We start from the raw sequence: 14,647 nt of genomic DNA on the forward strand, positions 1-14,647 counted from the left end.
TCCAGTTGTTTGCTTTAAGGGCAGTTAGAGATTGGCTGCAGTCACACACAAATCGCTCTGTCAATTTCCACAAAAGTCATTTAAAGGGCTGCAAATCTTTTGGTATTGCTGTGCAGTGCACTAAAAAAAGGGGGGGAGGGGGAGGGGGTTAATCCACAGTATAATATACTTTGTAGAAAGCATATTATAGTGGATTAGTAGTATTATTGTGCACTGTGCAGCATTGTGACAGGTGTGGTGGTGAGACTGAGCGTTTCTGCAGCAACACTATACACAGTGGCAAACTCCCTGGCCAATTATTTGTAGAACTGGTGTGATAGACCAGTGGCCCTCCAATAGCACATATTGAAGTAGGGTGTTATCAGAGTATACTTTTACAAGTGTATTTGTGTCCTGCAATAATATTGCCTCTTTTGCTGTGTGAAGTCTGATACACACACAGTACCAAACTCACTGGCCAATTTTTTGTAGAACTGGTGTGATAGACCAGTGGCCCCCCAATAGCACATATTGAAGCGGGGTGTTATTTAACAGTATACTTTTCTAAGATTGTATTTTAGTTCTGCAAAAATTTGACCTCTTTTGCTGTGTTAACTGTGCTACACACAGTGACAACAGATACTGGCCAATTATTTGTAGAACTGGTGTGATAAACCTGTGGCCCCCCCAATACCACAGATTGAAGTGGGGTGTTATCTACCTTTTTCCAGATATACTGCGATTCTCTAGAGACTGTTTTCACAGGGTAATTAAAAAACAGGACAGGCAGAGGAAGAGCCAGAGACGTAGCCTAACTGTGAAGTTTCAAAATCCGCGTGCAATTACGAGAAAGGACGCACCAGACTTGGTTGAGTGGGTCACTCAGCCTTCCTCTTCTGCACCCTCCTCATCCTCTCTATCTGCACCCTCTTCACGCTCTGCTGTGTGCACCCCCAAAGACACCACCACCACCACATACCCTCCACTTGAGTCACTGGAATTATTTTCTGATCCATCACAAGACGTTTGCCATGCGCAGCCATTGTTGGAATCGGATCAGGAAGAGGAGGTAGCAACAGCCGCCACTCAGCAGTCTGACGACAGTACCCAGATCAGCCCAAGGAGGTTGGTCCCCGCTGTTGCTGCCTACTCCGAGATCTCGAATGTTAGTGGTGGGGAAGATGACGTCGATGATGACGAGTCTATGGACTTCACGTGGGTGTCCACAAGAGAGGAAGAGGAAGGGAGTTCAGAGGGAGAGATGGACCGGCAGATAGGGAGGAGAGGCAGGCAGAACTTGCATTGCACAAGAGGTAGAAAGCAGACTGCAAATGTATCAGGAGCGAGCCATCAACCATGTACAGTCACATCTGGCGCTCCCAGGACACTGGCACATGGCTCTGCAGAGTGGACTTTTTTTAATGTGTCCGTTGCTGACAACAGTGTTGCCATCTGCAGCCTTTGCAGTCAACGCATAAGTCGCGGTAAGCCTAACAACCGCCTTAAGAAGGCACCTAAACTCCCATCACGAGCCCAGTGGGAGCAACACCATCAGAACCCACAAAGCCACACTCCAGGCTCTCACCATCCAGCCCCTTCTCCTTCTGCTTCTCCTTCTCCTCTCTCCTCTCATTTGCCCTCAACTCCACCTTCCATGATTCCGTCGTCACGTTGTTCTGGAAAAAGGCAGGCTTCTGTGGTCCAAATGTTGGAGCGGAAAAAAACAATGACGCCGGATAACCCTCTTGCCCAACGTTTGACTGCTGGCTTGTCGGAACTGATAGCCCACCAACTACTGCCATATCAACTGGTGAACACCACAATGGAAGGTCCCAGGCAGTAAATACTTCTCGCAAAAGGGCATTCCAGAGCTGTATGACCATGTTAAGCGGCAAGTGAATATATCTCTGGCACACAGTGTTGGTGCCAAGATACATCTGACCACAGACACATGGTCTAGCAAACTCGGGCAGGGAAGGTATATCACTTTTACTGCCCACTGGGTAAACCTTCTGACGGCCTTTAAGCATGTAACCCGTGGCACCCGTGTAGATTTTGTTGTACCGCCACGGATTGCAAGCAGGCCTGCCTCTTTTTCTCCTCCTCCTCCATCCTCCCTCTCCTCCTCGGCTGACTCCTCCTCTTCCGCTGCTACCGTCTCTTCTCCTGCGCCACCCAAGATCCCCAGAACCTATTCCACATGCCAGGTGAAACGTTGCCATGCTGTGCTGTGTCTGTTGTGCCTGGAAGCCAAGAGCCACACTGGTCCTGCACTCCTTTCAGCTTTGCGTTCACAGGCAGATCAGTGGCTGACACCGCTCAATTTGTCAGTTGGTAAAGTGGTGTGCGACAACGGTTCAAATCTGCAGAGCGTGCTGAAACAGGGCAAATAACACACGTGCCATGCATGGCACACATCCTGAACTTGGGGGTGCAGCGATTAGTTGGCAAATACCCTGGGGTCCAGGATGTCTTGCGGCAGGCCAGGAAAATCTCAGGCCATTTCCGAAGATCTTACACAGCCATGGCTCGCCTTGCTGAGATTCAGTGGCGACACAACCTGCCCCTCAGGCGTCTTATTTGTGACTGCCCGACACGATGGAACTCAATGTTTCATATGCTCGATTGGCTTCTCCAGCAGGAGCGTGCAGCTAATGACTACCTATTTGAACTCGGCGACAGGACAGGTTCTGGGGAGCTTGGGTTTTTTTCACCTCGCCAGTGGCTGCTCATGCGGGACGCATACAGACTTCTGCGGCCATTTGATGAGATCACTAAACTGGACAGTCACAGTAACATCATACCTTACGCCTTCTTTCTGGAGCGTGCATTGCGTCGTGTCATTGATCAAGCCGTCGAGGAGCAGGAGCAGGAAGATCAGGAAGTCACAATGTTGGATAAATTCCCAGAGGGTGCTACTCCATCTGAGACAAATCAACAGCAGGAGTCTGAAGAGCAGTCAGAGGAGGAGGATGGTGCTGGGGGGGGATAAGGAGGAGCAAGAAGAGCATGCTTTAAACCTTTCTGGGATCCCTGGTGTTATCCGTGGATGGGGGAGGAGAACGAGGATGACATTATCCTGGATGATGAGCTGGAAGCAGTCCACTATACCGTTTCCAGTTTAGTGGGAATGGGGGCCTACATGTTGCAGTGTTTTAAGGGGGACCCCCGTATAAGACGCATAAAGGCCAAGGACCAATACTGGGTGGCAACGTACTTAGACCCCCGGTACAAACACAAAATGGCGGAAATGTTACCACAATCACAGAGGGCGGTCAGAATGCAGCACTTCCAGGCCTTGCTGCAGGAAATGCTGCATTCTGCTTTTCCGTGCGCTGGCAGAGGAATTTCCAATCACAGAGAGACAGTTGCGGGTAGCAATCCAACAGCACCTGCAAGAAGAGGGCGGTTGAAAGATGTCTTGGTCACTTCAGATATGAGATCCTTCTTTCAGCCGAACCATCGACAGCTGTACTCCCGATCCAGCATGAGGGAATATCAATATGACACCAAAACAAGAAATAAGGGGAACATGGAACATATTGCAATAAACACTTTGCAGAATTTTTACCTTTCCGCCAAGATGTGTATTTATCTCTGACCTTATCAAAGAGTTTCCCCCTCACCTTCTGCCCTCTGAATCCCAGTCACCTAAAAAATATCCCCAGATGGGGCATAGACAACAGTAAGAGCCTTAGAGGCAGAAAGCTTTATCCATAGCTACAAGGAAAAAAAAAGAGAGATATAGCTGGAGTTGATATTTAATACTTTACAAGCTACTTCCTAATATAATGGATTCCAGTTTGGTCATGATTTCTGCGTTAGAAGATGATGGAACTATGAGAAGGAAGGAGTAATTTTTACAGGGCTTGGGGACTCCCCATTGTGTCTATCACGTTTGTCATACCTGAAATATCAGACAACACCCACTATCATTAATGGATGTGTAAGTCAGTCACTGCCTGTGTGAAGTCCAATCTTGTTGTAAATTCCCTAAAGCTGAAGTAAACATCCACCATTGCAGCCGCGGACTTGTACTTAAAACTGAAACACTGTATCTCATATATTGTGATATATAGATAAGGTATAAAAGAAATACAAAAAATGAAAGCTGCTTTTTGTTTAATACTACCAAAATGCATGCATTGAGACCTGTCAATGCATTACAACACACATCAACACATTATGATATGTTATGACAGGCCTTCACATTAAACACAAAGTGCATTGCAATACACATAAAAAATGCACAACAATGTGTATTGATGTGCTTTAAATGATTTCTAGTGATTTCCTTGAGAAACACGGTAAGGTTAAAAAGACATTGGTGTGAGTAGGATCTTTAGATAAATGAAAAAAAAAAAAGCCATTTAGTACTTAATGCAGTTATTTATTACAAAACACAATTAATTGTATTTTTTTTAAGTATATATATATATATATATATATATATATATATATAGTGGGGATCAAAAGTTTGGGCACCCCAGGTAAAAATTTGTAATAATGTGCATAAAGAAGCCAAGGAAAGATGGAAAAATCTCCAAAAGGCATCAAATTACAGGTTAGACATTCTTATAATATGTCAACAAAAGTTTGATTTTATTTCCATCATTGACACTTTCAAAATTACAGAAAGCCAAAAAATGGCATCTGCAAAAGTTTGGGCATCCTGCAGAATTTATAGCATGCACTGCCCCCTTTGCAAGGCTGAGACCTGCCAGTGTCATGGATTGTTCTCAATAATCATCTGGGAAGACCAGGTGATCTCAAAGGTTTTAACTGCCCAGACTCATCTGACCTTGCCCCAACAATCAGCACCATGGGATCTTCTAAGCAGTTGTCTAGAAAACTGAAACTGAAAATAGTTGACGCTCACAAAGCTGGAAAAGGCTATAAGAAGATAGCAAAGCGTTTTCAGATGTCAATATCCTATGTTCGGAATGTAATTAAGAAATGGCAGCCCTCAGGAACAGTGTAAGTTAAAGCAAGATCTGGAAGACCAAGTAAAATATCAGTCAGAACAGCTTGCAGGATTGTGAGAAAAACAATTTAAAACCCACCTTTGACTGCACGATCCCTCCAGAAAGATCTGGCAGACACTGGAGTTGTTGTACACTATTCCACTATAAAGAGATACTTGTAAAAATAACGTCTTCATGGAACCTCTTCTGCATCCTCACCACAAAAATCAGCGTTTGAACTTTGCAAATGAACATAGACAAGCCTGATGCATTTTGGAAACAAGTTCTGTGGACCGATGAGGTTAAAATTTAACTTTTTGGCCAGAATGAGCAATGGTACGCTTGGAGAAGAAGGGGCACAGAATTTAATGAAAAGAACCTCTGTCCAACTGTTAAGCATGGGGGTGGATCAATCATGCTTTGGGGTTGTATTGCAGCCAGTGGCACAGGGAACATCTCATGAGTAGAAGCAAAAATGGATTCAATAAAATTTCAGCAAATTTTGGATGGTAACTTGATGCCATCTGTGAAAAAGCTGAAGTTAAAGAGAGGATGGCTTCTACAAATGGATAATTATCCTAAACACACTTCGAAATCCACGGGGGATTACATCAAGAGGCGTAAACTGAAGGTTTTGCCATGGCCTTCACAATCTCCTGACCTCAACATAATTGAAAATCTATGGATAAACCTTAAAAGAGCAGTGCGTGACAGATAGCCCAGAAATCTCAAAGAACTGGAAGACTTTTGTAAGGGAGAATGGGCAAAGTTACCTCAAACAAGAATTGAAAGACTCTTGGCTGGCTACAAAAAGTGTTTAGAAGCTGTAATACTTGCCAAAGGGGGCAGTACAAGATATTAACTCTGCAGGGTGTCCAAACTTTTGCAGATGCCATTTTTTTGTTTTCTGTTATTTTGAAAGTGTAAATGATGGAAATAAAGTCTAACTTTTGTTGACATATAATAAGAATGTCTAATCTGTAATTTGATGCCTTTTGGAGATTTTTCCATCTTTCCTTGGCTTCTTTATGCACATTAATACAAATTTTTACCTGGGGTGCCCAAACTTCCGATCCCCACTGTATATATATATATATATATATATATATATATATAGTCCAAATTGGAAAGTTGGCAACAGGGCCACCCATGGAGTGAATTTTGTTTGGCCAAAAGTTGTATAGTGTGAGACCAGCCTTAGAGATTGAAGAAATACACATCTAGAAGTTGAGGCTTTTTATTAGCCACACCTTATATTACTGAGGGTTCTTTTAGATCTCTTGGCTGAAACTCAATCTGTACAAAGATTACATTTTATTTAGATGTGTATGTGCAGAATGTGTCCCACTTCATTCAAGCACACTAGATCTTTTAAAAGCATTATTTGTATTGAATGTGACCTACACTGCACAAGCACTAGCACCAGGCTGAATTAGAAAGAGAGGAAATAAAAGGTGGAGAGCCACGAGAGACTAATACAAAATTTCACTGTGACAGCAGCAGTAGCAAGAGATTTCATGGAGGAGCTGGATGGAGAAGAAAGAACAGGTGCCGTGTGGGATGCTGGATACAAATTAGAGGAGGAATAGGAGGGGTGACAATGCATAATAGGAGGACTGCTCAAGCTCAATCTGACCTGTAAGCCAGGTTGTTGCCTCCTGAAGTGACCATAAGTTACTGTATATACACCAGCAGGTTCTGATGGCTGCGTTGGGGTTGGGTATCTTTGACATCACCATTTTGTCTCAGTCACACACAGAATAGGTGACTTAATGTAGCTTCCCACCACCTGCAGTGTGTCACCTGACTGTTGTGCTAGGTTAGGCAACCACACTGTCACGTACCTGGTCAGAGATTGGAGTGCTGAAAGGGCTTTGCTTGTGGCTGAGCGCAGAGCACCCCTGAAGCTGGCAACAGGAGATGCTAAGCCCAAATAAGCAAAGGTTGCCAGCTGCGTTAAGCTGAAGTGCTGAGGAGATGTTCACTGGATGATGGCTGGACGAGCAGGATGCACTACAGTGCAGAAGTCCCTCAGAAGTACCAGGCAATACTTGGCAGGCGGGAGAGCCAGGAGCAGGGTCAGGAGCCAGGCCAGTAGTCATGCACAGGAGTTCAGCCAGGAGCAGAAGCAAGTAGGGGAATCTGGAACCTGAAAGCCAGGGTCACAAACATGAGATCAGGCAGCAGTGGAGTCAGGAGAGCAGGCTAAGGTCATACATGGGTAATCAGGCAAAAGCAGAGTCAGTAGAACAAGCCAGGGGTCAGAGCCAAGGGTGTAGACAAGACAGGCCAAAGGCAAGCCGGGTCAGTAGCAGGGAATCCAATAACAGCATAAGCAGGAACACAGGAAACTGTTTGAGGTATGGATGTGGAATGGACTCTAACCCTTGGCCAATCACCTGCAGATGTCACCTCACCCGTCATGAGTAGGGTCCTGGCCTCTGGAAGTGAACATAGGTTATATAGACCAGCCAGTTCTGATGGCTGGGTCGGGGTCAGGATTCATATATTAATTTTCTCTGGGGGTTCTGTACAACCAGAACATGTCATTTTATATATGCACATAGCTCATAAATAAAGATGCACTTTGGGTTTGGGCTGAACATGGGATTTACATGTTCAGAGTTTTGCTGCAATCCAAATTTTCAGAGACAATATTTTATTGCAATGCAGTTCAATACTTTGGTCATTGATCACTTTTGTCCAAAGTTGCAGCCCTCTCAGTATACATTTTTTCTCTCACAGCAGCCCAATTATCATTGTGTTGTAGTTAGTAGTGAGGGACAGTCAGTGCAGTATATTGTCACTGATACATCGTAGTGAATTGTAGTTTGTGTGGCTAGAGAGTTGAGTGTTATACCACCTTTATTCACTTTAGAAAAACTCAACAGTCCTTTTAAGGGCCACACTCCTTCTTCTTCCTGCTCCTCCCTTTCCCCCTCTCTCCCCACTACACAAGATTCCCTATCTGCAGTCTCAAGCAATATGGATGGAAGTCTTTCAGGGGGTGTGAGACTTACCTTATGGCACTTCTAGCAGGGAAGAGGACCATCAAGGGGCCATGCAAAGTAGAAGCAACCACACTCTATTTCCAAAAATGATCGCGTGAGGCCATCCCAGGACCAGGTGCAGCTCGAGTACCAACGTAGAGGACATGGGTGGTTTTTAACTCTCACAAACTTCTAGAGAGGTGGTTGCACAAACAAGGCTTTGAAATCATTCATCAGTACCCAGGGCCCAGGGCTGTCTACTGTCCTTGACTACTGGGAAACAGGGATGGACCACTGGCTACAGCTTGCCTATTGAGCAATAGATATGCAGCCAGTGTGTTTTCTGATGTACATTTAGCGCAGCGGGTGTCTTTGTTACAGGAAAAATGGGTCTTTCTGTCCCCAGGCACAGTTTGACTTGCTAACCTTTGTAAAAGGTTAGTAACTTCCAAGCTCCTGCTGCAGATGCTAAAAATTAAAATTTGCTTTGGATTGTGGCCCCAGTAAAATTATTTTACAATACAGTCTAAGCCTCTAATTTCATCACTGCAGGCCTGTAACAAATTCTTCCTCCTGAGTCAATAAAAATAGTACCGATCAAATTCCCCCCAAACCTGTATCAGTTTGATCAACATGTGAAAAGACTGGTGCAAGACAGACAGGATTGGCTTGTCAGGCTCTAATATCCTGACATGCTGAATGTGAATGATATGAATAAAACAGTTCCTGTTCTCCACCTGTAGAGAACTCCTCAGATGCATTTCACCCTTTTTGGGGCTTAAATGTACAGGCCTTTTTTACACATCACAATAACATTATTGCAACAGGGAGTTGGTGTCTGTGTGCGGGTGGTCACCATTTTGTTGAAATGCTACCTCCTACCACCATTTCCATCTCCTACCCCCACCAATAATAATAATACCCTCCAAGTACACCTTGCCACCAATAACAACTCCTTCTACTGCTGCTAGCTTAGCACTGCAATAGTCTCCTTCCACCACTGTAAACCTAGCAGGATTACCATCTCAATCTGGCTCGATTGCTGCATTCCTTTGCAATGGTACATTGCTGTAGTTGCAAAAAATGTAGCATTTGGTACTAGAGTCAATCCTGTGTTCTTACATATTTGTGATGGGTTACATTGCTGCAGCACTAAGAATGCCCAAAACCTAATGTTTATGCAGCTGTTATTCTTGGTCATAATTTTTTTTTTTTTTTCTGCAGGACAAATCCGGCATTGGACATTAATATTTCCATCATGTTGCATTGGCATAAAATAACAACAACTAGTTGTTGTTTTTTTTTTTTTTAGATACAGGCTCTTTAAAATAGAGTGGCATAACAATGATTTCTTGAAAAATAAACTGAAAGGTCTCACTCTCTATCACTAAAATTGTGGCCTATGAAAATGTATTTCAAAATGTGTAGATAAAATGTGCAACATTTTGCTCCTTTGTCACAGGAAGATTACTGTCATAGTTTTTTTTACATTACATGGAGTCTGCTCCTCTGTAAGACTATGAGAGAGAGAGTAAGATTGCATCTTGCAATAAAAGATTGGGTTATTTTTTTTACAGAATTGAAGCACAGCTTTTAAACCTTTTTGGACAGTCTGCTGTTTTAGAGAGAGAGAGAGAGAGACCAAGCAGAATGCATCTACAAATAAACATACACTTTTGTTATAGCAAGATCTGCTTGCTCTCCCAGATAGAAAAAGTAAAAAAAAATGTCCTGCAAATCTGGGGCTCTTTCACATGGTCTGCCTCCATAGGCGGATCCGTGCTGCTCAGCGGGGATCGATCCGCGATCCCGCTGAGCCGGCGGATGACAGCTTGCAGTGCGGAGAGGGAGGTGTCACAGCCCCCGCTGCTCTCTATGGGGAATCGGATGAGAGCGGACCGCCTGTCCGCTCTCATCCAATCCCATCCGATCCGATCCCCGCTGACATCTGCTGCTCCATAGGGCTGAATGGGGCATCCGATCAGATCCGCCTAAAAAACTGACAGGTGGATCTGTTTGGACCGCCCGTGTGAAAGACCCCTAACGTTTCTCTCTTTAATCAAATTAAAAACACAAATGTTTCATTTCCAAAGCAATATGCTTGTGCAGTCCCTCAGAAATGACAATCAGTCCAAAAATCATTAACAGCTGAGGTACAAATGAGTGAAATTGTCACTTTTTCAGTCTGAGAAAAAAACAATCATATTTTACTTCCAGATGCAATCTGATCCCCCGCTCCCTCTAAATAGTGGCCTGTGAAAAAGGATGAAGGACTGTGCTGCAAACCTGTACAGTTTTTCTGTCTTGAGTCTCAGAAAAAATGTCATTTTTTTTCCAGATGCACTCTGCTTGCTCTCTCACTCTGGAAAACCTGTGCAATCTTTTTGTTTTCAGTTTCAGAAAAAAGAGACTGTTTTATATTCAATCTGGTTGCTCTATTTCTCTTAAATAGCAGCCTATCAAAAAAGATGAAAGGTTGTGCTGCAAATCTGTAAAATGTTTCTCTCTTGAGTCTCGGGGGAAACAATACACAAGTTTAGACTTAAAGCGGAGTTCCGGCCTTTTTTGCAACTTTAGTGATTCCTGGAGTGCTCGCTATGCTGATCAACAATTGGGCATTTTCAATTTTTTTCGGGAGTCCCTTACCTTATTTTCAGGGCATTTTTGATTGTACTTCCTCCTTCTCCCCCCTCTGTGACCATGGCCACCGACATTGCTTCCGCCTTTGCATTGCATCCTGGGAGCTGTTTGTCATCACTCCCAGGAGGCTGGAATCAGGAAGAACTCCCAGAACACTCCCTGGAATCAGGAAGAAGGACACAGATTACACTGCGGCTTCAGGTGCCCACATCCAAGATGGCCGCGCCCAGACAGCGTTTTTAAAAGTAAGATTTTGACTAAAATCCAATACCGTACACCTTGTAAGTATGAGAATAGCGGTTCTGTAAAGGGCGATGGATTAGTATTATAGGGGTATTTTTAGTTAAAAAAGGTATTTGAGGCCGGAACTCCGCTTTAAATCTTGATTTCCTAGTCTAAAATTGCGGCTTATCAAAAGGATGAAAGGTTGTTCTAAAAATATGTGAATATTTTTGCCCTCTCAGAGTCTCAGAAAAAAAGACACAATTTGTTTTATTTCCAGATGAAATCTTTTTGCACTCAGTATATGAAATAGAAGCTTATCAAAAAGCATAAACATCTGTGCTGTAAATATATACATTTTCCTGTCTTCAGTCTCAGGAAAAATACAAACATTTTTACTTGCAGATGAAATTAGTAACCTATCAAAAAAGAAGAAAGCTGTGCTGCAAATCTGCAGAAAGTTTTCTGTTTTGAGTTTCAGAAAGAAAGAAAAGAAGGAAAGAAAGAAAGAGGGGCCATAAATAAATCAATAAACCTATGGCCCTTCTTAGCTCTCAGTATGCTGAAGTAGGTGGGTGGTATCCACAGTACCTTCACCACATTACTGGATGAACAGTTTTCTATTTTATATTCAGGTGAGGTTCTGCAGTGGATTGGCTCCTTGTTTCTAACCACTACCCTGGCCCTCTTTATAACTTGGCTTACCTGTGTTTCTGATGCACCACCCAAGGGGACAATACTGACCGGATGCACGTCTTCTTTCCATAGTTACTGATATGTTAAAACAATCACATCAGCAGGGATACAGCTACATTTGAGCTGTTACCTCTATAATTTTGTTATGGGTTCTAATTCACATATACTATGTATTAAATCTTTTACTTCAGATCCATATTCTTTGCAATTGTATGAAACCTCCTTGATATACTATGGGGGCATTTGTCCTATTTGATGGGGATCTTTGAGTTCCTTGGAGGTGCAGCTCTTTAGTTCCAAACATGTAGGTATAGACTCACAAAAATAATTTTTATATATATATATATATATATATATATATATATATATATATATATATATATATATATATATATTCTTGATTCTATATTTTGGAAGTGTTTATTGGTCTGTGTGGTTTTAGTGATTATTTAATTTTATTTTGGTTCATAGATGTCTTCTGACCTTGGACCAGTTATATAATTATTTTCTGATACACCACTATACAACATCATTACATATGCTACCAAATAGGAGATATATGTGGCTATGTGCTGTGGTCATTTGTAAGTCCTTCTACTCTCATTGGGTGTTGTATCACATATGCAGGCTATGTTTATTATTATTTTTACTTACCTGGGATATTTGTTGTTTAGAAGCTTGTCCCTTGAGTTTTTCCTATTCCCTTGGTGTTGTTGGTACCCCACAGATCTTTGGGGCACTTCATGTGAACTGGCTTTACTATCAATGCTCTAAGTGTGTGTATATATATATGTGTATATATATATATATATATATATATATATATATATATATATATATATATATATATATATATATATATATATATATATATATACCCTGTCTCTGTTTATAAATATTGATTGTATGAAACGTTGTATTTATGTGTTATATTACTCTGTTAATATATTGGTCTTTTGTAGAATCTACCCTTATTGCATCACCCCCTGAAGAAGACAAGATCTGTTGAAATGTGTCAGGGTGCAATGCATACAGTTGTATAGATATAACTGTATATACATAAGTACAAGAGACTTGTTTTTACTTTTTGTATTTGTTTTTTTTATATTGTACTTTTGCACTTTTTATGGTTGTAATCTCTTTGTCTTTAAAATCCAATCCATTACTCCTTTCACTTTAACTGTAAAAGTTTTCTGCCTTGAGTTTCAGTAAAAGGACAGACATTTTTTATCTCCAGATGAAATCAGCTTACTTTCTCTTTTCCTCTCTGCAAAATATATGTTGTGCAGAGTGGCGATGCAATATTTTTTGCTCTTGATTGACATAATAAACTGTAATTTAGTCTAATTATCTCTTCCTCTAAAATAGTAATGCAGTAAAATACTTACATAATGTGCAGTGATTCTGTGCAATAGTTCTAATTTGTCTCCTGTTCCGTGGACTTTATATGGACTATATAGGGATTTGATATGAATACTAATTTATCATGATAAGATTGTATAAGATATGTGGTCAATTTTGTCATCATTTTCTGTTCACTTTTGTTCTTTTTTTCATGTTTGTGTTTTTTCCTCTGATTTTTGTAGTGTTTGATTTACAGCACTGAACATTTTCTGTTACACAACTATCTGTATAAGCATTTTAGCATTACAGAGTGGAAAGAAGGCCAAATACTTAAAGTGGTATTAAACCCAAAAGTAAACATTTATTATATTACAGCTTTCCAATTCTTAAATGTGATGGCTGTATTGTTTTCTCTTTCTCTTATTTTCACCTGGTGATACTGTCAGTAAGTCTGTTGTTTTTAAACAGACCATGCTGTCCTTCAGATGTAGCAATTACAGGGTTGAGACAAACCATTTACCACTGACAGGGGTGCTTACAAGGATCAGCTTTTATTTATTTATATAAAATCTTTATCCCAAAAGGTAAAATAACGGTTGCTGTAAATGCTTGTGTAATCTGGAGTTTGACTTTAATTTGTTAGTGCATTTAAATCTGTTAGTACATCTTTCATCCAACAGGAGTTGTGTTACTGGCCAGATCATCAGGTTAAAGCAGAAAAAAGCCTAGCCTAAAAAAAAAAAAAAAAAAGAGAAGAATAATGCAGCCACCGCATCTAAAGATTGGTAAGCTGTAATATATTACATTTTTTGTTTTGGGTTTTAATACCTCTTTAATGTGTATGACCTGCCAAGAAGGGATTTGCTTGATCCTATGTTTTCTCATGGGACACTATAGAGTAGGCAGATGCATGCAAATTAACACAGATTAAAGCTGATAGCCCCTTAAGTGATAGCAAAACAGAAATGACAGGCCCTCTTTAAAGAGACATCAGGGGTCTATTAGGCCCCAAATGTCACCTATGAACCCCAGTGAAGCTGATCAAGCACAGATCATGCTCCTTTGCATTGAACAGGCTCAGGTTCTATTTATTATACATTTTTGATCCATGCCCCATGATCAGTGCAATGTGGGCATGCACAATAGTTTTGACATAATGCTATGTTCACCATACCTGTTATCTCCACTGTGACCAAGTGGTTGCTTACTATCCAACATTTCAATTTCTATTTTCTGTGATTGTTTACTATATAACATTAAATTTTTTTTTTCTGGCTAAGCATTTCTCATTACGGTAAGACTGCCTGTTATTATAACATGGAATTCATGACCAGAAACTTACAGTAGCTCTCTTGCCTATACTCCCAGCATTGGCACCCCTGGATATATCAGTTTAATTCACAGGAAGTGACATGGGCACCTCATTTCTGGCTAGATATGCAGGTATTTTCTCTACTTCCTGGAAAGGCATTTTTAGCCAGAAAAAGGAAATGAATGCAGTTATCACATCTAAGGACAGGTAAGTTGTAAGACAACATACATACAAAATGTTTGTTCTTGAATTTAGATATTCTTCAAGTTCAAAGGCCAACTGGAATATTTTAAGCCCAAAGGAAGCAAAATTGTTGCATTCAATACAAAACTACAAGCAGGCAGGTAAGTGTGTCTTATTGCAGAAGAGACATAGCATGTTATTTCTTCTCTAATGAGGTGCCTGCTCACAGCTTTTTACATTTTATTTTTAGTTACGCTAGAGTTCAACTTTCATTAGTTAGTCAAGTACATCTAAATATGCCAGTACATTTAACACTA

This window comes from Pelophylax lessonae (assembly GCF_965119305.1).
Source record: "Pelophylax lessonae genome assembly, chromosome: 1".
NCBI classification, from domain to species: domain Eukaryota; kingdom Metazoa; phylum Chordata; class Amphibia; order Anura; family Ranidae; genus Pelophylax; species Pelophylax lessonae.